The following is a 27,026-nucleotide window of genomic DNA, read 5'->3' as shown; positions in this document are numbered from 1 at the left end:
GGGAACTGAAATTTGTAGGAACTGACCTTGATTGCTATAACCGAAGGTACTTGGAGTTAGCTTTGATGTGCCCCACAATTCTTACTCCGAAGTACAAACATATGGAACGGTATCTATGGGGACTTCCTAAGGACATTCAGGGTAATGTCACTTCTTCGAAACCAGCAAATGTCCCGGAAGCTATGCGCATGGAACACACCATGATGAATCAAATTACCCGCCAAGAACCAGAGAAGGTGAAATCAGAATCGGGAGCTAGTAATGAGAAACGTAAATGTGACGGCAACAAGGGAAAAGTTTTTGATCAAAACCCAGCTAAGAGGTATGAGAATTTTAAGGGAAACAACGACTGGAGGAACCCTAACCCGAACCTTAGCTCTAACCCTAACTACAAAAGTACCCTTCCTCAGTGTAAGAGATGCTACAGGCATCACATTGGACAATGCAACGTAGTGTGTGAGAAGTGTAAAAGGATTGGACACGTCAGCAGAGATTGTAAGAGCACCTGATTTGGTCGAACAACCATTTATTATATTTGATTTGAACGGCACCACCCCAGCTATGAGGACAAACCCAAGTAGACCAAGGAAGTGCTATGAGTGCAGTCAGTAGGACCACTTCAGGAATGAATGTCTCAACAAGAAGAAGGATGGCGGGCCAGAACGTGGACGAGTCTTCAACATGAACGCCAGAGATGCCCGCGAGGATCCTGACTTGGTTACAGGTACATTCACTATCAATAAACTATTAGCTTCTGTCCCGTTTGATACTGGTGGGGATAGGAGTTATGTATGTAGACAGTTTTGTTCTAAGATAGATTGGTCATTAGTGCCTTTGGATGAGAGTATACTTGTTGAGGTGGCCAATGGAAAATTTAAGAAAGTTGATCAAATTGGCCGAGGAGGTATTATAAACTTAGCTAGTGTAGATTTTGAGATCGATTCGATACCCATTAAGTTGGGGAGTTTTGATGTGATAGTCGGTATGGACTGGTTGTCCAAGGTAAGAGCAGAAGTTATATGTGGAGAGAAGATTCTTCGTATACCATGCGAAGATGGTGAGCCACTAATTGTTTACGGGGAGAGATGTAGCCCGAAGCTGAACCTTATTAGTTTCATGAAGGCACAAAAGGTTATGAAAAATGGGCGTTTTGTCGTTTTGGAGCACGTGAAGAAGTTAGAAACTGAGGAGAAAAGCGTGGATGATGTACGAATTGTAAACGAATTTCCCGATGTCTTTCCAGAAGAATTACCGAGATTACCGCCGCCGAGATCAGTGGATTCTCAAATCGATCTAGTGCCAGAAGCTGCACCTGTAGCTCGCACACCTTATCGACCTGCACCTTCCGAACTACAAGAGTTGCAGAGTTAACTGCAGGAACTGCTAGATCGACCGTGGATTTATCCGACCGAGTTCATCGCCTTGGGGTGCACCTGTATTGTTCGTGAAGAAGAAGGATGGATCTTTCCGCATGTGTATCGATTATCGTGAACTGAACAAGCTGACGATCAAGAATCGGTATCCCCTTCCCAGAATTAACGATCTTTTCAATCAGCTGCAAGGATCCAGCGTCTACTCCAAGATTGATTTACGATCAGGTTATCACCAGTTGAGGGTGAAGGAGAGCGATGTGCTGAAGACTGCGTTCCAAACTCGTTATAGCCACTATGAGTTTCTGGTGATGCCATTCGGGTTAACTAACGCACCTGCCATGTTTATGGATCTCATGAATCGCGTATGCAAGCAGTACCTGGACAAGTTCGTTATCATCTTCATAGATGATATCCTCATCTATTCCAAAAGCGAAGGAGAACATGAGAAACATCTTCGACTCGTGCGTGAACTCTTGAGACAAGAGCAACTCTATGTCAAATTCTCCAAGTGTGAATTTTGGTTGAAGGAAGTCCAATTTCTCGGTTATATCATGAGCGATCAGGGTATCAAAGTCAATCCCACAAAGATCGAAGCCATCAGTAAGTGGGAAACTCCCACCACTCCTACTTATATCTGTCAATTTTTAGACCTCGCCGGTTACTATCGTAGGTTCATTGAAGGTTTCTCTCTGATTGCACGTCCTTTAACCACGTTAAATCACAAGGGGAAGAAGTTCGTTTGGGTAACTGAGCAAGATTATGCATTCCAAAACCTAAAGCGGAAGTTAACCACCACACCTATCGTATCCCTTCCCGAAGGCAGTGATGACTTCGTTGTATATTGCGATGCCTCCCGATAAGGTTTTGGGTGTGTATTGATGCAACAGAAGAAGGTTATTGCTTATGCCTCTCGACAACTGAAGATTCACGAGCGAAACTACACAACTCACGATCTCGAACATGGAGCCGTCATCTTTGTGCTTAAACTGTGGAGACACTATCTGTATGGAACTAAGAGCACTATCTTCACCCACCACAAAATCCTCCAACACATATTCGATCAGAAGCAACTGAATATGAGATAGCGTCGATGGATCGAGACGTTGAACGACTATGATTGTGAACTCCGTTACCATCCTGGTAAGGCAAATGTCGTAGCCGACGCCTTGAGCCGAAAGGAAAGAATGATACCTCTTCATTTCCGAGCCTTGAACGTCACCATTCACACGAATCTCAATAGCCAAATCCGTGTAGCCCAAGAGGAAGCTCTCAAGGAGAAGAATATTTCTCATGAGCACTTGAACATTCTCATCTCTCGATTTGAGGTTAAGGAAACTGGACTCCGATATTTCTCCGGAAGAATTTGGGTGCCTAGTTATGGGGACTGACGAAGCCTTATTCTCGACGAAGCCCACAAGTCAAGGTATTCGGTTCATCCAGGAGCTGGTAAGATGTACCACGGCCTCAAGGAGCAATATTGGTGGCCAAACCTCAAGAAGGATGTTGCGACTTACGTCGGAAAGTGTTTAACTTGTTCTAAGATCAAAGCCAAACATCATAGGCCATCCGGGTTACTTCAGCAACCCGAGATCCCGCAATGGAAGTGGGAGGGAATAACGATGGACTTCATCACGAAGCTACCAAAAACTGTAGGCGGTTATGATACCATCTGGGTTATTATTGACCGTCTTACCAAATCTGCTCACTTCCTAGCCATGAAGGAAACCGATACAATGGAGAGACTGGCGCAGCTATACATAAATGAAATTGTATCTCGTAACGGTGTACCCTTATTGATTATTTCAGATCGAGATGCCGTTTCGCTTCTAGATTTTGGCATTCTTTACAAGAAGCTTTGGGAACACGTTTATATATGAGTACCGCGTATCACCCGCAAACCGATGGACAAAGCGAACGCACGATTCAAACCTTGAAGGACATGTTACGAGCTTGTGTTATTGATTTCGGGAAAGCTTGGGAGAAGCATTTGCCGCTGGCTGAATTCTCTTACAACAATAATTATCACGCGAGCATTAAGGCCGCACCTTTCGAAGCTTTATATGGTCGCAAGTCCCGTTCTCCTATCTGTTGGGCGGAAGTAGGTGAAAAGCAAATCACAAGACCCAAACTTGTCCATGAAACAACCGAGAAGATTGTACAAATTCAAGCGAGGCTCAAGACGGCCCGTGATCGTCAAAAGTGCTAAGCCGATCTTAAGCGTAAAGATCGCGAATTCCAAGTAGGTAACCGAGTGATGTTGAAAGTCGCACCTTGAAAAGGTGTAATCCGTTTTGGAAAGCGTGGGAAGCTAAATCTGCGATATATTGGTCCTTTTGAAGTCTTGGAGCATGTTGGACCAGTTGCTTACCGTTTGGATCTTCCGACTCAGTTGAGCGCAGTTCATCCCACTTTCCACGTGTCGAATCTGAAGAAATGTCTTGCTGAACCAGAACTTGTCATACCTCTTGAGGAGCTTACGATTGATGACAAACTCCACTTCGTGGAAGAACCTATTGAAATTATGGACCGTGAGGTCAAAACCTTGAAACGCAACAAGATTCCAATTGTCCGAGTCAGTTGGAATGCTAAACGAGGACCCGAGTTCACTTGGGAGCGAGAGGATAAAATGAAACAGAAATATCCTCTCCTCTTCACAACTCTACCATCTACCTCAGCTTAAAATTTTGAGATAAAATTTTCATTAACAGGTGGGTAATGTAACGACTCGACTTTTTCGACTTACTTTTGTGCTTGTTACTTTCACGAAACTGCGTATTTGTGCGTACTGTGTTGGTTTATATTCTGGGATCTTATTTCATATTAATTACTTTCGTTAATACCATACAACGTGCCATTAAGTACTTAGTTACTTAATTTGATCCCCGAATGCTTTTATGACCGTTCGTGTCACTTGACGTTTAGAACGAGCTATATGTTTTGGTACACCTTTAACTTTTGTCGTAATTGGAATATGATAGTGCTCTAAACGAACATATATTTAGGTACAATATCCTTCCAATATGTAAAGCTTTTAGTTGTAATTGTTCTATTTTTATGTAATATTCGTTTAAATAAATAAGTGCGAAGACAAAAGAAGAAAACGACGATTTGAAGACGCAAATGACCAAAAAGCTAAAATGTACAAGTTACAATCCAAGTGGTTCAATTTATTGATGAGAAACCTCTAAAAATTACAAGAGTACAAGTCGCGGAACGCAAAGTACAAGATATCTAAGCGTACGAAAAGGCGTTCGAAAATTCGGAACCGAGACATAAACCGGGCGTAAATGTACGAGACAACGGAGTGAAAATTACAAGCTAACTATGCATAAGAATATAATATAATATATATATAATTAATATAAATTATATAAATTATATATTTATAATAATATGTCGACAAGCAAGAAAATAAAAAATATGTGAGCTGGATCTGACGGCCATGCGATCGCATGAGAAATAGGCATAAAACCCATGCGAGTGCATGAGCCCATGCGAGTGCATGGGAAATACACTGAAAACTCATGCACTCGCATGAGTTACTGTAGCAGGCCAAGTATTATAAAAAGGCAGTTTGCTCGACATTTTAATTACACAAAAATCAATATCTCTTCTCTATGTAATATATTTATATTATAATTTTAATTTTAATTTAAGATTAATAATAAATTATGGTTTAGTTGGGTTATTGTAAAAATGTTTTACGGGTTTTAAAATCGGAACTCTGTCCGGGTAACGCTACGCGATAAATAATCACTGTAAGCTATGTTCTTCCTTTTTAAATTAATGTCTCGTAACTAAGTTATTATTATACTTATTTGAGCCAAAGTAATCGTGATGTTAGACTAAATATTAAGACGGGGTTATTAGATTTTGTACCATAATTAAGGTTTGGACAAAAGACCGACACTTGTGGACATTGGACTATGACTATTAATAGATAGGGGGTATTGTCTAATTGAGCGACAACTCATTGGAACCTGTCGAACCTATCTTTAAATTAGTTAATCTAATAGTTATTAAAATGATTATGTATGTTCTATTTAGTGACGTTTATACGACATCTTTTATGATCATTTAATTAATTATTCGGATTGGGTAATTGATTATTCATTCTGATCAAGTGGGTAAATTAATATTCATATCTCATTAAGACAGAGGTGGATTACATACAAGGATAATTGGTGTAAGTGTTAACAAAGTATTAAAACCTTGGATTACACGCAGTCGATAACCTGGTGTAATTATTAAATAAAGTATTAAAACCTTGTTACAGTTCGAATCCCTAATTAGTTGGAATATTTGACTTCGGGAATAAGGTTAATTTGACGAGCATTTTATAGTTATAACCGATGGACTATTATGGACAAAAACCAGATAGGTATCAAATAAACCAGAACAAAGGACAATTAACCCAGGTAACAATTAATTAAAATCAAAACGTCAAACATCATGATTACGGAAGTTTAAATAAGCATAATACTTTTATTTCATATTTCATCGTACCTTTATTTACTGTCATTTTAATTACTGCAATTTACTTTATCGCAATTTAAATTCTGTTATTTATATTATCGTCATTTATCTTTACGCTTTATTTAAAATCAACAAACCGGTCATTAAACGGTAAAAAACCCCCTTTTTATAATAATAATAATACGACATATATATATACATATATATATATATATATATATATATATATATATATATATATATATATTTATACAAATATAATTGTTAAAAAATATAGCGTTAAACTTGGCTAGTTCCCTGTGGACGAACCGGACTTACTAAAAACTACACTATTCTACGATTAGGTACACTGCCTATAACTGTTGTAGCAAGGTTTAGGTATATCCACTCTATAAATAAATAAATAACTTGTGTAAAATTGTATCGTATTTAATAGTATTTCGTAACAAAAATATAACTATTTCGTATACACCTCTGCACACATCAAGTTTTTGGCGCCGCTGCCGGGGACTAAGCGAAACGCTATAAAACAAAAAAATTAGTTTTAAGCTAGTCTTGTAAAAATATATAAGTTTTTAAAATATAAAAAGAAATATATATATATATATATATATATATATATATATATATATATATATATATATATATATATATATATATATATATATATATATATATATATATATATATATATATATATATATATATATATATATATATATATATATATATATATATATTCTATATTTTTAAGTATTTTAATTAAATTTTTTTTATTTTTATTGTTAAAACTGATAAAAACTAATAAGTAAATTATTTTTTTTAATTTATAAGTTTTATTTAAGTTATGTTATTTTTATTTTATTAAAAATCAGTAAACATAAAAAAAATATATATATATATATATATTAAAATTTATTCGGGCCTAGTACTGTAGAAGCCCAACACCAAGCCTGGTATCCGATTTCATGCGATCGCATGAACAGAGCCTTAATAACTCATGCGACCGCATGACCTGCTCTGACAGGTTGATCCTAGGACTTAATTAATACGCGTAGGGTTTTTAATAAATAATTATTATTAATTAACATAATTAGGGTTTTAATTGTTTAATATTTTAGTTTTTAGTTTTATTAAGTTTATTATATTAAATAATTTTATAAAATAATAATATAAAAATAATATTTTTATAAAAATAAGTAATATTATCATTTTTATTTCTTTTTATAAATTGTATATTTTAATCGTTTAATTCGTAATTTGTATATTTTTCGTTCGTAATTAGTTTTAATTTAGTATTTTACCGTAGTTATTTATAGATTTTAAGACTTTGCCGTAAAATCCCTTAAGTGCTTTTTCTTTAGATTAAGATTTAGGCGCTTTAGAATTTTGCGACGCCGTTTATATATTTTAGTGCTAATTAAGTTATTGCCGTTTTGGATATAGAATTCTTTTAAGCTTTAATACCTTTAGACGCAACTTTTAGACTTAAGTTTTTAGAATTCTAAGTTTCGACGCTTTATTTTCTTATTTTTATTTTTCGACTATTCGTTTTTCGATGCATTCTTTTTCTTTCTTATTTCTCGACGCTCTAGTTTTTAGGACATAGAATTTTCTATTTCTTTTCTAAAATTTCAAAACGAAAAATTATTTTAAGCGGTTAAATTGATAGACATCCAAAATTTTTTGGTTCGTAGTTATAGTTGGATTTGTTAGTGGCGAGTTGTGGGCTTCCGATTTAAAGGGTCCTGGCTACCTGCTGCATCTATTGGCTATTCGAAACGTGGGCAAAATCCGAAAAGTCTATTAATTTGATAACTTATATAATTTTTATCTTTTATAACTAATAGGATATTCAGTGAATGCACTGAGCAAAACGTTCACCACCTTTCATACATTCACCACCTGTAACTCGATCAAGACATCTAGCCAATATTGTCGCCGTTGATTTTTCTTTAGAATTATCATCTAGTCAAACAAGTACTCCAATTCAAATTTCCAATAATCCATTTTTTGAACCCGATTTCACTATCGAGAACCCGGAGGATATTCAAGGACAATTTCAAGATCCTGAACCACTAATTATTCCTCTTGAACCACAAACTGTTAAATCAGAATCCTCTAGTGATTCGTATTCAACAAATTCAATTATGGAAGTAACAGAACCTCTAAGTATGGAAGACCGAATGAGAGCCACACGCAAGGGCCAAGGTCATGCCATTATTAAGCCAGACATTAATGTGCCATATTATGAAATCAAAGGATAAATCCTACACATGGTAACTAATCAATGCCAATATAGTGGTACGCCGAAGGAAGATCCAAACGAACATCTTTGAACCTTTAATAGGATCTGTACTCTATTTAAAATCAGAGAAATTAAGGATGAATAGATATATCTCATGTTGTTTCCCTGGACTTTAAAAGGAGAAGCCAAAGATTGGTTAGAATCATTACCCGAAGGAGCAATTGACACATGCGATGTCTTAGTTGAAAATTTTCTTAAACAATTCTTTCTGGCATCTAAAGCCGTAAGACTTCAAGGAGAAATTGTTACATTCACACAAAAGCCAAATGAAACTCTATATGAAGCGTGGATAAGATTTGGAAAGTTGTTGAGAGGATGTCCTCAACATGGTTTAGACACATATCAAATAGTACAAATATTCTACCAAGGATGCGACATTACTACACGAAAAGACATCGACATAGCAGCTGGTGGTTCTATTATGAAGAAAACTGCAACCGAAGCACACAAAATTATTGATAACACTGCCTCCCACTCGCATGAGTGGCACCAGGAAAAAGATATATTTCGTTCATCTAATGCGGCTATAGCCAATTCTAGCCATGACTTTGATTCCGTTTCCGCAAAAATAGATGCTTTCGAGAGACGAATGGAAAAGATGAATAAAGATATTCACGCAATATGAATCAGTTGTGAGCAATGCGGTGGACCACACTTAACAAAAGATTGTCACATCGAGCAAACGATGGAACAACGAGAGAATGTTTCCTACATGAACCAAAGGCCGGGAAATAATTATCAAAATAATTATCAACCGCCAAGGCCAAACTTCAATCAAAATCAAAACATTCTTTACAATCCAAATGGACCCAACAATAACTCGTACAACCAACAAGGTCCGAATAACCAACCAACTCAAAACAACACTTTCAATCAATAAAGACCTGGCTTATATAAACCACCACAACAAACCAAAGAGAAAAAGCCAAATCTGGAAGAAATGATGGCAAAGCTAATGGAATCTCAAACACAATTTATTACATCTCAAACCCAAACAAATAAGAGGTTTGATTAGTCATTAAGAACTCAACAAGCTTCCATTTTGAATCTAGAAAAACACGTAGGTACTCTTGCTAGCATGATGAGTGAGAGGGAACAAGGAAAGCTACCGAGTAATACTGAAGTAAATCCTCGTAATGAGAATGTTAATATGGTTTCAACAAATTCTAAAAAACCAGCATCAGAAGATGGGAAGGTTTTAGATGTGAGTAACAATGAAGAAGTTACAACACCACCACCACCACCACCCGAGTATGTAAAGCCAGTGGTGGCACCTTACAGACCACCCATCCCGTTTCCAAGAAAAGGAGTTGAGTATGAGCAAGTGATAGGTAATAAAGTTTGTGATACCTCTGGAAAGAAGAAGAAGAATAAGAAAGTGCAAGAAACAAAAATCGTCAAAGTAAACCCGGTGAAGACAGTTCCACCAAAACCTCCACCCAGGTTGGGTGATCCGGGTGAATTTATTGTTCCTTGTCTACTTAGTGATTGTGTCATGTATGATGCACTAGCAGATTTAGGTGCGAGTGTGAGTGTTATGCCTCTTTCATTATATAAGAGATTAGGAGTAGGTAAGTTAAGTCCAACAGAAATGAGTGTTCGACTCTTTGATCAAACCATTAGGCACCCAGTTGGAATTGCTGACAACCTACCCGTTCAAGTAGGTAATTTAACCTTTCTAGTCGAATTTATTGTCATTGACATAGAAGAGGACCCAAACATTCCTCTAATTTTAGGTCGACCATTCTTAGCGTCCACCAGGGCGTTATTTGATGTAAGAGAGGGTAGAATGACACTTAGTGATGGTGAAAAATCGATCACCTTTGTGAGTCAAAAGTCTAAATCTCTACCAATCAAAACCGTTGAACCAACAAAAATGATTGGTAAGAACCATGTTGTTTTACCAACTCCAACGGTAGTGCTTAACAATAATAAAATGCCTAAGTGTGGGGAAGATGAAGTAAACCCTAATCATGACCTGATAACAAAGAACCTCGTTGTTGATACGAAATTAAATGACTCCGTTATTAATAGTTCAATGAAGAAACTTATTAAACGGATTCGCGATGCTAGAACCAAGGGGAACTTTAAGTTATGTAACCGGTTAGTATTCAATCTATCGCCTAAAGAAAAGGCGAAACTAGTTAAATTTGTGGAAATTACACAGGAATCTGACCAATGGCTTAAAGCAAAAGTCACAGATATGCAAGTTGATTATGGTCCAAGAGAAATTGATGATGAAGTTAATCACAATTTCGACACCACAGCTACCTAAGTGTGGGGAGATTCAAATGTTCTAAAAAAGAAAATACTATCTAGAGTTAGTTGTTCTGTTCTCGTGTAGTTCTGAGAATGGAATCCGATTGGTCTTTTCCACTAGCAGACACTAAAGAACTAGTTTTCTCCCCCCATTCTGAATTTTTGTTTTGTAGGTTTTGTATAAAATTAATATGCATTTTTAAATTTAAGTTTTGTGTGAATTTAAAAACAACAAAATTTACTTTATTTCATTACGTTTAAAAAAATGATTTCTAAAATTCGTCGTAAGTTAAAGACTAGGTCATGGAACCGAAATTGCTTTACCCGAGGGCGGGGCGACAAATTTTTTTATCATTATTTTTAATATTATTGATCTAAAGTATACCGAAAAAATTAAAAAAACCCAAAAATATTTGCTTTTAAAACAATCGCTTTAATGACAAATTTTAAATTTTGTCGAGGGACGGACTAGGTAAACATATCGAAACTACCTAAAGTAAAAGGAAACAAAATTTTAAAAATTATTCATTTAAATTGTTTTAATAAATAAAGGTTTTATAAAAAAATAAAAAATATATATATATATATATATATATATATATATATATATATATATATATATATATATATATATATATATATATATATATATATATATATATATATATATATATATATATATGTAAAAGTATGTATATATATGTTTGTAGTTTATCTTATATACAAAACAGGGTGAAACAGCGCACTTTCAAAGATTGACATTAAGTTCAGCAAAAACTACTAATTTTGACGACAAGACGCAAAATATCAAATGTGATATAAAATAATATGTTGCAAACTCGGTATTTTTAATCACTTTTCTTCACTAATCACCCTCATGAATTTATAATTATAGTCTGATTTCATGCAAATGAGGGCATTGCATGATCTCAAGTGTGGGGAAGGGTTATAAATTCTCTCGGGTTTACACTTAGTTTAATTGCCAAATTTTATGAAAATTTGAAAAATTTTCAACTAAATGAATTCAAAATCATGTTTATACATATTTATGAATGATAAAACTAGGTGCTAATACCGAAATTATTGTTACCTCGGAGAGAACATAAATGGAGAAACAACCGAAAACGCTTGAATTCATTTAAAATGGAATAGAAGAGAATAAAAAGGCAAAAAAAAAATAAATAAAAGCCAAGTGTGGGAAGAATTCATGAAGTTCTTTAAAACATATATCACATATTTTGTACAAGATTATTGCAGGTACTTTTACTTTGGACTAAACTAATCAGTTTTACTCGAATTACTGTAATATATTTATAAGAAAGATGGATCTGCACGATGAATCAATTCCATCATTAAAAGGAAGTAAAGTCTTCCGAAAAAGACACGCGCTTCTTGATTTAGGTCAGGAAGTTGTCGTCCAGACCAACTATAGGTTGACGAAAAATCTAGAAAAGTCATCTCTAAAATCAGCAGGAAATCCACGGACCTCAGCATCACACAGGGTCGCCAAGTGGTCAGACTTATCCTAACCATGAGAGGATCTGTCTCGTAAAATGGGGAGGACGCCGTGCAAAGTAGCTTGATAAGACTAATGAATCAGACCCCCAGAAAGGAAAATCTCCTTAAAGATTAAAAATCAGCTTTTAAGACTGATATTATTCAATCCTTGAGATTGACTTTAAAGATTGAGAATTACAAACTCATGGAATTCGATGATATCTAAACTCGAGCTTGAACGAGAAAATATTTTGATCAAATTAAAACCGATTTGTTTTCTGAAAACCTATTTTCAATGCGTTCATTATCATTGAACGTAAAACCCTAGGAATTTACCTGGAATTCATTAGGTCACCTGAACCAAATCGGGTGTCAACCGTAAGAACGGTGGTTGCATAGCATGGTCGAAGACAGGACCTTGTGCCAGACCGAAAAACTATAGGGTGATCTTTACTATTTGTGATGACCCGGAGATTTCCGACCAAATTTAAACTTAATCTTTATATGTTTCCGACACGATAAGCAAAGTCTATTAAATCGAATCTCAAAAATTTATGAACTGTTTACATGAATTCATTTAACCTTCGACTGCTTTCGACGATTCACGAACAATTGATTGTAAATAGATATGTATATATATATATATATATATATATATATATATATATATATATATATATATATATATATATATAATTGAAAATAATTCGTGACTGTTAAATAAATTCACATCTTTTATTATTATATTATATTATAATTATATTCTCAATCGATTAAATGACTATCTGTAAATTAGAACACTTTCAGTTTCCAATCAATTTAATCACTAGTGTGATTACCAACAAATACTGTGCCTAATTGAGAATATATTTTACTATGTGATAGTTTGTTACTTGTCATTCAACCCCACTTGCATACCCACTTTCCTTCTTTCGTTTTCTGTTTCATTTCCCTTTCAAGACTATATGCATGTATTAGCAATCACACATATATTTAAACAACCTGACACCTACCTTTTTACTTTTGAAATCCATGATCAAATATCTACCAACTTTCATATTCTATATATCACATACGTCCACAAATGATTATAAACACAGCTGGCATAATTGTTTCATATGCTTTCTCTGACTCAAATATTTTAAGCTCATGCAATAGTCTACTTTAATTATTATTAAAGTATCATTGTTTATCCCTACTTCCAACTAGATACAAGGAATACAACAATCTGTATCTTCTTCAATTACCAACCCACAAATCAACATGATCGATTACCCCACCCGAAATTACTCTTGACTAACCTCTTCCACTATCTATTATTATTACTTTAGTTCTATTAATATATCATATATATATACATATACATGATTAACTACAACATAAACCACTTAAGTTTTGCTGCACAATCAACTTTCGAACTCAATTATGATTCTACTATTTGATCATCACCTTCATCTACTTCTTTAAATGAACCACAACCATCACAATCAACCATCAAATAGAACCTATATTTATCTACTGTTACTTATCTACTTGCTTGACTCACCATTTGAAACCCATTTGCATTAAAGGCTACACTTATGTTTCCTATTCTTCTTGCCAACATCGACCACAAACAATCATCACAATCGAGCTTTCAAAATCACCGGGAATCACCACCGTTTACCACCATGATAACTACCCTCCTCACCAAGAACAACCAAACCAAAACAACCAACCTCATTTTCTGTTTCTATCACCGACGACAACCATCCCCATCATCAATCCATTAATTGCTACACCATTGTTGCTTTTGCTTGATAAGAGTACCATCAAAACCCAATTGTTCTAAGCTGTTATCCAAACAAAACTCACCCAAATCGATAACCGTCACCCTCAATATATTTCCTTCTCACTCATCTCTCTCTCTTCTACAACTCGTAACCCTATTGCAATAGTGAAACAATACACAAACCCACTTCCACTTTCTTTATATTTGAAACCCACCTATAAGCGATGGTTCCTGCTACTATTTTTCTTTGTATTTTATTTTTCGAAGATCACCCAAAACTGAACCATACAAGTGAACCTGCTACTGTACGATTTATTCTTCTGATTTTGTGTGATTTAAAACACGCAAATTAAAGAATGATGATTCTGTGATTATGATACCACAATATTAAATAATGGACATCAGTGAATAAAGTAATGAGGAGCTGTAAAGAAGAAGAAAAGAAGAAAGACCCATCCAAAAGAAGTTTTAATCACTTTACACATAAATTATAAGGGTGAGTATGTTGATGGACCCTCCTTGGTCTGGACCTGAGAGCAAAGTGAAAAAATACATATAAATAATTCGGAAGATTAAAACTGCTGGTACATGTAATTGTTTGCAGCGAAAATTGTGATGATTATGAGATTGATAATGATGTGAGCTATGATTAAGATGAAGTTACGTTCGGTATATTTTTTTTTAAAAACCTAATCAAATTAGCAAGAAGAACGAAACCCTTCTTATGGTCGATTAGTTCAACAGGCCATTTACACTGTTAATTGAATTTATTTTGGGCCGGGATCCATGTTATATCATCTCTTGGGCCGGAACAAGCCCAATTCATTTAAAGAAGAAGGAGAGAACAGTAAACGGGTTTTAGATATGTTTCTGGGTTATAAAACAGAAAAACGAGCATGGAGAAGTGGTCTTGGGTGCTTGCGTGTTATTGAGAGGTCACGGGTTCGAGTCCCGTTGGGTGCATTCTTTTTACAAAAAGCTCTATAAAAGGGTATACTCTTCATATTTTTTTACTATTATTATTATTATTATTATTATTATTATTATTATTATTATTATTATTATTATTATTATTATTATTATTATTATTATTATTATTATTATTATTATTATTATTATTATTATTATTATTATTATTGTTGTTGTTGTTGTTGTTGTGTTACTAGTATTAAGTATTAATATTATTATCATTGTTATACTAAGTATTGTTATTATTAAAATAAATATAATTTTTATTATTATTATCATAAGTATTAGTAGCATCCTTATAATTAAAACCAATATTATTATCATTACTAGCATTATTATGAAAAGTAACATTTTAGTAGAAGTACTATTTTATTAAAAATTATTATTATCAATATTATTAAAAATAACATTTGTAGTAAAATTATCATTTTTATTACTATAAGGATTATTATTATTATCATTATTATTATTTGTATTATTTTTAGAGACATTATTATTATTTTATCACTATTATTATTATTATACTATAATTAATATTTTTATCAGTATTATTATTATTAATTTTATCATTATAATCAAATACAACCTTTGTTACCATTATTGATATAAAAATATACTTATAGTAAAAATTTACATATAAGTATGCACTAATTATATTAACATTTTTAACAAATTACGTATTTTTAATATATATATTGATATAATTATATTAATCATTTTAAATATATACATAAAGTAAATATATATAATACATAAGTTAAGATGTAAAATATAAATCTGTTGGATTACGATTATATGTGTTAATATAAATACAAATGATATAGGTTCATGAATCGGAGGTCAACCCTATACTTGTTCAATGTCGTTCTATGTATTTTTACTACAAAATACATTAGGTGAGTTTCATTACTCCCTTTTTAATTGCTTTTGCATTATATATTTTTGGGCTGAGAATACATGCACTGTTTTTATAAATGTTTTACGAAATAGACACAAGTAATCGAAACTACATACTATGGTTGAATTATCGAAATCGAATATGCCCCTTTTTATTAAGTCTGGTAATCTAAGAATTAGGGAACAGACACCCTAATTGACGAGAACTCTAAAGATAGATCTATCAGGCCCAACAAGCCCCATCCAAAGTACCGGATGCTTTAGTACTTCAAAATTTATATCATGTCCGAAGGAGGATCCCGGAATGATGGGGATATTCTTATATGTATATTGTGAATGTCGGTTACCAGGTGTTCAATCCATATGAATGATTTTTGTCTCTATGCATGGGACGTATATTTATGAGAAATGAAAATCTTGTGGTCTATTAAAATTATGAAATGATTATTTATGTTAAACTAATGAACTCACCAACCTTTTGGTTGACACTTTAAAGCATGTTTATTCTCAGGTATGAAAGAAATCTTCCGCTGTGCATTAGCTCATACTAGAGACATTACTTGAAGTCATTCATGGCATATTTCAAAAGACGTTGCATTCGAGTTGTTGAGTTCATCAAGATTATTATTAAGTCAATTATAGTTAGATATATTATGAAATGGTATGCATGCCGTCAACTTTTGATGAAATGAAAGATTATCTTTTCAAAAACGAATGAAATGTTTGTAAAATGTATCATATAGAGGTCAAGTACCTCGCGATGTAATCAACTGTTGTGAATCATTTATAATCGATATGGACTTCGTCCGGATAGATTAGGACGGGTATTCACAGTTGGTATCAGAGCAGTGGTCGTAGCAAACCAGGTCTTGTATTAGTGTGTCTAACTAGTAGTCTTTAGGATGCATTAGTGAGTCTGGACTTCGACCTGGTCTGCATGTCAAAAAGTTTTGCTTATCATTTTGTGTCAAAAATTATCTGCTTATCATTCTTAGTCTAGACACGTCTTGCTGCATTGATTGCATGAATAGTGTATAGACAAGATTCATATCTTAGCGTATCTGTTACTGTAAACCTTACCTGGCGTATCCCGTAAATCCCTCCGTAATCTACAAAACCTTTTGTTCTATATATATGGATATTCTATGTAATTAAGAATACCATCCGTTAGCCAGAAAATCATTTCATATTTAAAAATTCTTTATCCAATCGTACGAAATGGAATTCGTCATTAGTTCAAGTCACTCGGATTCCCAAATGGAATCCCACTCAAGCTCTGAAAGCAGTGTGACCGGAATGGATCAACTAATCAGTCATCACCTATTCTAGATGAATTGGGGATGGGTTCATAGTCTCCTCAATCATTGGAGACAAGAAGAAGGTGATCCTTTCCATCCGCCACATTACCCTATTGGCGAAGAACCTGAAGCATTTACCGGTGAACCTGTTCGAAACACCATCTTTTCTCTCATTTCCAGAGTATCTCGCCACGATTATATACTATACCAAATTCTAGATTATATTTATCCGCTAGTCCGAACCGAAAATCACCCCGGTGTAATAGAAGAAATCAACGAGCTTCGCGCTCGGGTAGTGGCTTTAGAGAATATGGTGCGAAGGTTACAAGCACCAGTAGCAGTACCAGCAGCATAACCAGTACCACCATCAATGTCAACAATACCATCACCACCACCAACATCAACATCCGCATCCCACACCTCAACATCTTAATCTATACCCCGAACATCAACGTCATACGCACCATGGATACCAAGGAGTACCAACAACAACAACAACATCATCACACGTCTCAATCTCGCAATCTTTACCTCAAGCATAATCATCGTTCTATGAATCATTTTACGAATCGATCTACATAAACTATCTTCGTCCTTCATGGTGATTATATAATCTCTAATATTTTAGAGAATATGTACTCTAGTTCTAGCCATAAATCTGATGAGTTTAATATCACATTGACTCATTAAATCCATAATTACGTCTGAAGAAATTATATATGTATATATACTTTCATAAAGATTGTAATTAAAATTTTTATTGTACAAATTGTTAATGGTGAAAATATTTTAACGGGCAGGTAATACCCGAGGAATATTTAGATTTCGCATTAATAAGTTACACTGTACATTCTTCGAATATGATTCAACAGTCATTTACTATCCTACTTGCAACCACAGCTATACGAATCCGTTCATCACAGAATAACCATTTTCATTCAATTTCATATTTGGATTTTGACCTATCAGAATCCGACAAGTGGAAAAATGAAGAAAACATTGGACAAAATAAAATTTGTTAGAAACAAACAAATTAACTATGAGAAATTTTGTTAAGAATCCACGCTAACAAAATCCTAGCTAACTGTTTCTAGCTAACTGATTACATTTTATTTATCGCAATTTATTTTATCGCAATTTACAGTCTCGCAATTTTATTTATCGTCATTAAATTTTTGTTATTTACTTTACGCACTTTAGTTATCGTTATTTAATTTTCTGTTATGTATTTTACGCACTTTAAATATCGGGACACGTATACAAGGTTTTGACATATCATATCGACGCATCTATATATATTATTTGGAATCACCATAGACACTCTATATGCAGTAATGATCGAGTTCTCTATACAGGGCTGAGGTTGATTCTACAATAATATATATAGTTTGAGTTGTGATCGAGTCTGAGACGTATACAGGTCACGACACGTATTAATTAATTTGAATATTATATATTAAATTATATATGAATTATTGGACTGCCAACTGTGGACTAATAACATTGGGCAATTATAATGAATTAAAATATTGATTATAACATATGAAACTAAGCAATTCTTCAAGTTTGCCACTTGATTTCGTCTTAAACCTCATTTGTATCTTCACGATTACATTCTGCGTTCAAACCTTTCATGACTCTTGAAAACACCTCAATCGAGAGGATTAACCAATGACACTTTATCTACGGAAAAAAAGATTGATGCATCTAGTTATGCACCTGAAAACTCTCGAAAACTGAGTAAACGTTTAACGTGTAGCTGTGCTAACTCCTTTAGCGTTATTATTACCGAAAATAACTTTGCAATCTCTTTCCAAATTAGCCAATTTTGTCACAGCTTCAACAAGTCAACTTCAATTTTTCATTCGAAACAACCTTATTATAACCTTGATATATATATATATATATATATATATATATATATATATATATGTGCTCTTTTATTGATACCGGGAAACCTTTTATATTCCATTATATTTGTAGTGACCCGAATTTTCCATGTTTATATATATATATATACATATATTAAATGAAATTGTTATTTACATGATTAAGTGTTTCCAACATGTTAAGCAATCAAACTTGTTAAGACTTGGTTAATTGAAACGAAAATTTTGTAAACGTCTAATTACCCAGTTTGACCAATTATTCACGAACGCTATAAGTTGTATATGACATGATGATACATAAATGAATAAATATATATGTTTAACATGATATAGATCATCAAGTATCTCATTAAAAATAGTAACAATAAGTTATATACTTAAAAAGGAGACTATTGACGTATGAAACTCGAAACGATACATATAACGATTATCGTTATAACCACGTCTTACTAAATATATATGAAGCATATTAATACATTGTTATATTATATATAACATTATAATATGATAATTAAATATATCATTAAGTGTATTAACAATGAACTACATAAGTAAAAACAAGACTTCTAACTTAAGGATTTCGAAACGAGACATATATGTAACGATTATCGTTATAACGACATTTAAATGTATATATCATATTAAGATATATTAATATATCATAATATCATGATAATATAATAATTTAAAATCTCATTTGATAATATAAACTTTGGGTTAACAACATTTAACAAGATCGTTAACCTAAAGGTCTCAAAACAACACTTACATGTAACGACTAACGATGACTTAACGACTCAGTTAAAATGTATATACATGTAGTGTTTTAATATGTATTTATACACTTTTGAAAGAATTCAAGACAATTATCAAAATACTTCTACTTAACAAAAATGCTTACAATTACATCCTCGTTCAGTTTCATCAACAATTCTACTCGTATGCACCCATATTCGTACTCGTACAATACACAGCTTTTAGATGTATGTACTATTGGTATATACACTCCAATGATCAGCTCTTATCAGCCCATGTGAGTCACCTAACACATGTGGGAACCATCATTTGGCAACTAGCATGAAATATCTCATAAAATTACAAAAATATGAGTAATCATTCATGACTTATTTACATGAAAACAAAATTACATATCCTTTATATCTAATCCATACACCAACGACCAAAAACACCTAAAAACACTTTCATTCTTCAATTTTCTTCATCTAATTGATCTCTCTCAAGTTCTATCTTCAAGTTCTAAGTGTTCTTCATAAATTCCAAAAGTTCTAGTTTCATAAAATCAAGAATACTTCCAAGATTGTAAGTTTACTTCCAAGTTTTCTAAATCCATTCCAAGTAATCATCCAAGATCAAGAAACCTTTGTTACTTACAGTAGGTTATCTTTCTAATACAAGGTAATAATCATATTCAAACTTTAATTCAATTTCTATAACTATAACAATCTTATTTCGAGTGGAAATTTTACTTGAAATTGTTTTCGTGTCATGATTCTGCTTCAAGAACTTTCAAGCCATCCAAGGATCCTTTGAAGCTAGATCGATTTTTCTCATTTCCAGTAGGTTTATCCAAGGAACTTGAGGTAGTAATGATGTTCATAACATCATTTGATTCATACATAAAAAGCTGTCTTATTCAACGTTATAAACTTGTAATCACTAGAACATAGTTTAGTTAATTCTAAACTTGTTGGCAAATAAAGTTAATCCTTCTAACTTTACTTTTAAAATCAACTAAACACATGTTCTATATCTATATGATATGCTAACTTAATGATTTAAAACCTGGAAACACGAAAAACACCGTAAAATCGGATTTACGCCGTCGTAGTAACACCGCGGGCTGTTTTGGGTTAGTTAATTAAAAACTATGATAAACTTTGATTTAAAAGTTGTAATTCTGGGAAAATGATTTTTATTATGAACATGAAACTATATCCAAAAATCATGGTTAAACTCAAAGTGAAAGTATGTTTTCCAAAATGGTCATCTAGACGTCGTTCTTTCGACTGAAATGACTACCTTTACAAAAATGACTTGTAACTTATTTTTCCGACTATAAACCTATACTTTTTCTGTTTAGATTCATAAAATAGAGTTCAATATGAAACCATAGCAATTTTATTCACTCAAAACGGATTTAAAATGAAGAAGTTATGGGTAAAACAAGATTGGATAATTTTTCTCATTTTAGCTACGTGAAAATTGGTAACAAATCTATTCCAACCATAACTTAATCAACTTGTATTATATATTATGTAATCTTGAGATACTATAGACACGTATACAATGTTTCAACCTATCATGTCGACACATCTATATATATTTCGGAACAACCACAGACACTCTATATGTGAATGTTGGAGTTAGCTATACAGGGTTGAGGTTGATTCCAAAATATATATAGTTTGAGTTATGATCAATACTGAGATACGTATACACTGGGTCGTGGATTGATTCAAGATAATATTTATTGATTTATTTCTGTACATCTAACTGTGGACAACTAGTTGTAGGTTACTAACGAGGACAGCTGACTTAATAAACTTAAAACATTAAAATGTATTAAAAGTGTTGTAAATATATTTTGAACATACTTTGATATATATGTATATATTGTTATAGGTTCGTGAATCAACCAGTGGCCAAGTCTTACGTCCCGACGAAGTAAAAATCTATGAAAGTGAGTTATAGTCCCACTTTTAAAATCTAATATTTTTGGGATGAGAATACATGCAGGTTTTATAAATGATTTACAAAATAGACACAAGTACGTGAAACTACATTCTATGGTTGAATTATCGAAATCGAATATGCCCCTTTTTATTAAGTCTGGTAATCTAAGAATTAGGGAACAGACAACCTAATTGACGCGAATCCTAAAGATTGATCTATTGGGCCTAACAAACCCCATCCAAAGTACCGGATGCTTTAGTACTTCGAAATTTATATCATATCCGAAGGGTGTCCCGGAATGATGGGGATATTCTTATATATGCATCTTGTTAATGTCGGTTACCAGGTGTTCACCATATGAATGATTTTTATCTCTATGTATGGGATGTGTATTGAAATATGAAATCTTGTGGTCTATTGTTACAATTTGATATATATAGGTTAAACCTATAACTTACCAACATTTTTGTTGACGTTTAAAGCATGTTTATTCTCAGGTGAATACTAAGAGCTTCCGCTGTTGCATACTAAAATAAGGACAAGATTTTGAGTCCATGTTTGTATGATATTGTGTAAAAACTGCATTCAAGAAACTGATTTCGATGTAACATATTTGTATTGTAAACCATTATGTAATGGTCGTGTGTAAACAGGATATTTTAGATTATCATTATTTGATAATCTACGTAAAGTTTTTAAACCTTTATTTATGAAATAAAGGTTATGGTTTGTTTTAAAAATGAATGCAGTCTTTGAAAAATGTCTCATATAGAGGTCAAAACCTCGCAACGAAATCAATTAATATGGAACGTTTTTAATCAATAAGAACAGGACATTTCAATATTACCAGCAGACGTACCAGCAACCTCGTTGCTCCTTGGCTTAAATCTCTCTGATAAATCATTATATTTATTCATTGAAACCCTATCATATACTCATCCGCATCTTGTAACGAGAACTGCCATACCAATTATCGGGAATCAGCAATCAGTACTTTGAAAACGCACAACATATCTACATCAACAGTCATATGTATAACATTTATCTTTTAAAATTATGGTCTTTCCTTCTGAAATTCTGAACAGCACTCAGTCTACAAATCAATACTCTGAATGTTGAAAAAGCTGAATGCAGCAGTAGAAACTGTAGACAACCGTAAATGACCTTAATCGTCAGAAGTTTAATGATAAAGAATAGTATTTTGGAAAATCTCAAAAAAGTTAGAACTGGGAAACGGATTGAGCAAACTAAGAAGGAGTCTCTGAACAAAACACAAGAACTAAACTTGTACATTAAGAATCCTGATGATTTTGTTTCTGATGAAATCTTTAACGAATACCTTGCTTTTGACTCCAAACTCTTGCGAAAAAAATTTTCTTCACCATCCTTCGATATTAGAAATTCCAAGATATCATCGTATCTTTCATTATAAATATCCTCCATATTTCTGAAGATATTTTCATAAATATTCTTATCTGAAATCATTAATCTCTTCGTGCTATCAGTGTTACATAATATAGAAACTGTTAGTTTCTATATTCTGTAAACTTTCAAGCTTAAAATATGAATGTTATTGAAGTAATATTGGGAATTGATGCATGAGTTAGTATAATATAATGACACTTGATCAACGTGATTATATTACAGTAAGTTATGCTGAGTTTCTAAATAGAACATGATGATGGTTCACAGTAGATCATACCATCATCATGTGCCATGTTACATAACTCTTTCATTCTAATTAACCTCTGAACATATCAAGGAAATATATTCTTGATAGTTCTATTCTCAATGATTCTGGTAATTTGACAAATCAAATCGAGCTATTACGTTCTTTCTTGATTAAAACATTAAATTCATTCGAAACTACATACTTACAAATTCTGGACCATTACTCGTTTTACTAGAGATCGAGAGGAGATTAAAAATACAAAGAGCTCCGAAACATAAGGGAAGATATAAAACTCGACAACAACACTGAAATTACAATAATTAAAAAATTAAAACATCACGACAATTAAAAATTTAAAGATTTCGATTATTAAACTAAAAATACTAGATCAAACTACTTGTCGTCGTCGTCATCTGCGAAGTAGCGTTCACCAGTCATTTCACCATCTGTGAGGTACTCTAGAGACATCGGTATTTCTCTTGCTGCTTCAGCTGCAGCTTCAGCTGCTGCTTCAGCTGATTCATCGAGGTAACGATAACCAAATGTCTCTTCATCTTCAAGAACCACATACAGAGAAATGAGTTTACCGCAATCTTTAATGGTATCTTTTATAAAGTACCATTGATCATCGGTACACAGAAAATTTGCCCTACAATCCACATCATAATCGTCTTTATAAAAGAACACAAACGTGAATTCACACGAAACTTTTTCCTTCAGAAAGGATAGCAAGTCTTGTAAACCAACATCACGAATGTCGATATCTTCAAACAAAATTCTGTCGCCCCACTTATATTCCTTCATTTGATTACGGAAATCACCTCCGTAACGAATATCGAATGAAACAATCATTGGGGGAAGTGTTAGCATTTTGCAGTTTGGGAGTGTTTGATTTTGATTTTGAGAAAGGTGGAAATATAAAAGAAATATATGTTTGAGTGTATAAAATGAAGTTTATGGTTGGTGTTTATATAATGTAAAAGTGGCCGTTGGGATAGCCGTTGGGATTTTTTTTATTTTATTCTATTTTTATTTTACTAACGGCTAAAAAAAAAAAATTTGGGCGAGTTTTTGGGCGGAGGTGGATGATGCCGATGGGACCTCTCTTATGATAGTTTCATTCGTGCTCTTCGAATAATCGAATTATTTTATCTGTATTATTCAATAATGATAAAATTCTATTTATTAGCTCATATTCGTCAGGAAAACATATTTATTGTTAGCCATGATGACCTCACTCAAATTTCGGGACGAAATTTCTTTAACGGGTATGTACTGTGATGACCCGAAGATTTCCGACCAAATTTAAACTTGATCTTTATATGTTTCCGACACGATAAGCAAAGTATATTAAACCGAATCTCAAAAATTTATGAACTGTTTACATGAATTCATTTAACCTTCTACTGCTTCCGACGATTCACGAACAATTGATTGTAAATAGATATGTGTATATATATACATATATATACATATATATATATATATATATATATATATATATATATATATATATATATATATATATATATATATATATATATATATATATATATATATATATATATATATATATATATAAAATTGAAAATAATGCGTGACTGTTAAATAAATTTTCATCTTTTATTATTATATTATATTATAATTATATTCTCAATCGATTAAATGACTATCCGTAAATTAGAACACTTTCAGTTTCCAATCAATTTAATCACTAGTGTGATTACCAACAAATACTGTGCCTAATTGAGAATATATTTTACTATGTGATAGTTTGTTACTTGTCATTCAACCCCACTTGCATACCCACTTTCCTTCTTTCTTTTTCTGTTTCATTTCCCTTTCAAGACTATATGCATGTATTAGCAATCACATATATATTTAAACAACCTGACACCTACCTTTTTACTTTTGAAATCCATGATCAAATATCTACCAACTTTCATATTCTATATATCACATACGTCCACAAATGATTATAAACACAGCTGGCATAATTGTTTCATATGCTTTCTCTGACTCAAATATTTTAAGCTCATGCAATAGTCTACTTTAATTATTATTAAAGTATCATTGTTTATCCCTACTTCCAACTAGATACAAGGAATACAACAATCTGTATCTTCTTCAATTACCAACCCACAAATCAACATGATCGATTACCCCACCCAAAATTACTCTTGACTAACCTCTTCCACTATCTATTATTATTACTTTAGTTCTATTAATATATCATATATATATATATATATATATATATATATATATATATATATATATATATATATATATATATATATATATATATACATATACATGATTAACTACAACATAAACCACTTAAGTTTTGCTGCACAATCAACTTTCGAACTCAATTATGATTCTACTATTTGATCATCACCTTCATCTACTTCTTTAAACGAACCACAACCATCACAATCGACCATCAAATAGAACCTATATTTATCTACTGTTACTTATCTACTTGCTTGACTCACCATTTGAAACCCATTTGCATTAAAGGCTACACTTATGTTTCCTATTCTTCTTGCCAACATCGACCACAAACAATCATCACAATCGAGCTTTCAAAATCACCGGGAATCACCACCGTTTACCACCATGATAACCACCCTCCTCACCAAGAACAACCAAACCAAAACAACCAACCTCGTTTTCTGTTTCTATCACCGACGACAACCATCGCCATCATCAATGCATTAACTGCTACACCATTGTTGCTTTTGCTTGATAAGAGTACCATCAAAACCCAATTGTTCTAAGCTGTTATCCAAACAAAACTCACCCAAATCGATAACCGTCACCCTCAATATATTTCCTTCTCACTAATCTCTCTCTCTTCTACAACTCGTAACCCTATTGCAATAGTGAAACAATACACAAACCCACTTCCACTTTCTTTATATTTGAAACCCACCTATAAGCGATGGTTCCTGCTACTATTTTTCTTTGTATTTTATTTTTCGAAGATACACCCAAAACTGAACCATACAAGTGAACCTGCTACTGTACGATTTATTCTTCTGATTTTGTGTGATTTAAAACACGCGAATTAAAGAATGATGATTCTGTGATTATGATACCACAATATTAAATAATGGACATCAATGAATAAAGTAATGAGGAGCAGTAAAGAAGAAGAAAAGAAGAAAGACCCATCCAAAAGAAGTTTTAATCACTTTACACATAAATTATAAGGGTGAGTGTGTTGATGGACCCTCCTTGGTCTGGACCCGAGAGCAAAGTGAAAAAATACATATAAATAATTCGGAAGATTAAAACTGCTGGTACATGTAATTGTTTGCAGCGAAAATTGTGATGATTATGAGATTGATAATGATGTGAGCTATGATTAAGATGAAGTTACGTTCGGTATTTTCTTTTTTAAAAACCCTAATCGAATTAGCAAGAAGAACGAAACCCTTCTTATGGTCGATTAGTTCAACAGGCCATTTACACTGTTAATTGAATTTATTTTGGGCCGGGATCCATGTTATATCATCTCTTGGGCCGGAACAAGCCCAATTCATTTAAAGAAGAAGGAGAGAATAGTAAACGGGTTTTAGATATGTTTCTGGGTTATAAAACAGAAAAACGAGCATGGAGAAGTGGTCTTGGGTGCTTGCGTGTTATTGAGAGGTCACGGGTTCGAGTCCCGTTGGGTTCATTCTTTTTACAAAAAGCTCTATAAAAGGGTATACTCTTCATATATTTTTTTACTACTATTATTATTATTATTATTATTATTATTATTATTATTATTATTATTATTATTATTATTATTATTATTATTATTATTATTATTATTATTATTATTATTATTATTGTTGTTGTTGTTGTTGTTGTTGTTGTTGTTGTTGTGTTACTAGTATTAAGTATTAATATTATTATCATTGTTATAC

General features: G+C 32.8%; 1 non-coding gene across 1 annotated transcript; it reads right to left on the bottom strand.

Annotated features, from left to right (window-relative positions):
• Nucleotides 1-8,383: 8,383 nt before the first annotated feature.
• LOC139856217 (small nucleolar RNA R71) lies at nucleotides 8,384-8,490 on the bottom strand. The gene has a single exon (XR_011761714.1). It is a non-coding gene; the product is annotated as a small nucleolar RNA R71 (small nucleolar RNA).
• Nucleotides 8,491-27,026: the final 18,536 nt, after the last annotated feature.

This window comes from Rutidosis leptorrhynchoides, chromosome 6, assembly GCF_046630445.1.
Source record: "Rutidosis leptorrhynchoides isolate AG116_Rl617_1_P2 chromosome 6, CSIRO_AGI_Rlap_v1, whole genome shotgun sequence".
In the NCBI taxonomy this organism is placed as follows: Eukaryota; Viridiplantae; Streptophyta; class Magnoliopsida; order Asterales; family Asteraceae; genus Rutidosis; species Rutidosis leptorrhynchoides.
The sequence above is the reverse complement of the archived record's forward strand: the minus strand, read 5'-3'. Positions and strand labels throughout refer to the sequence as shown.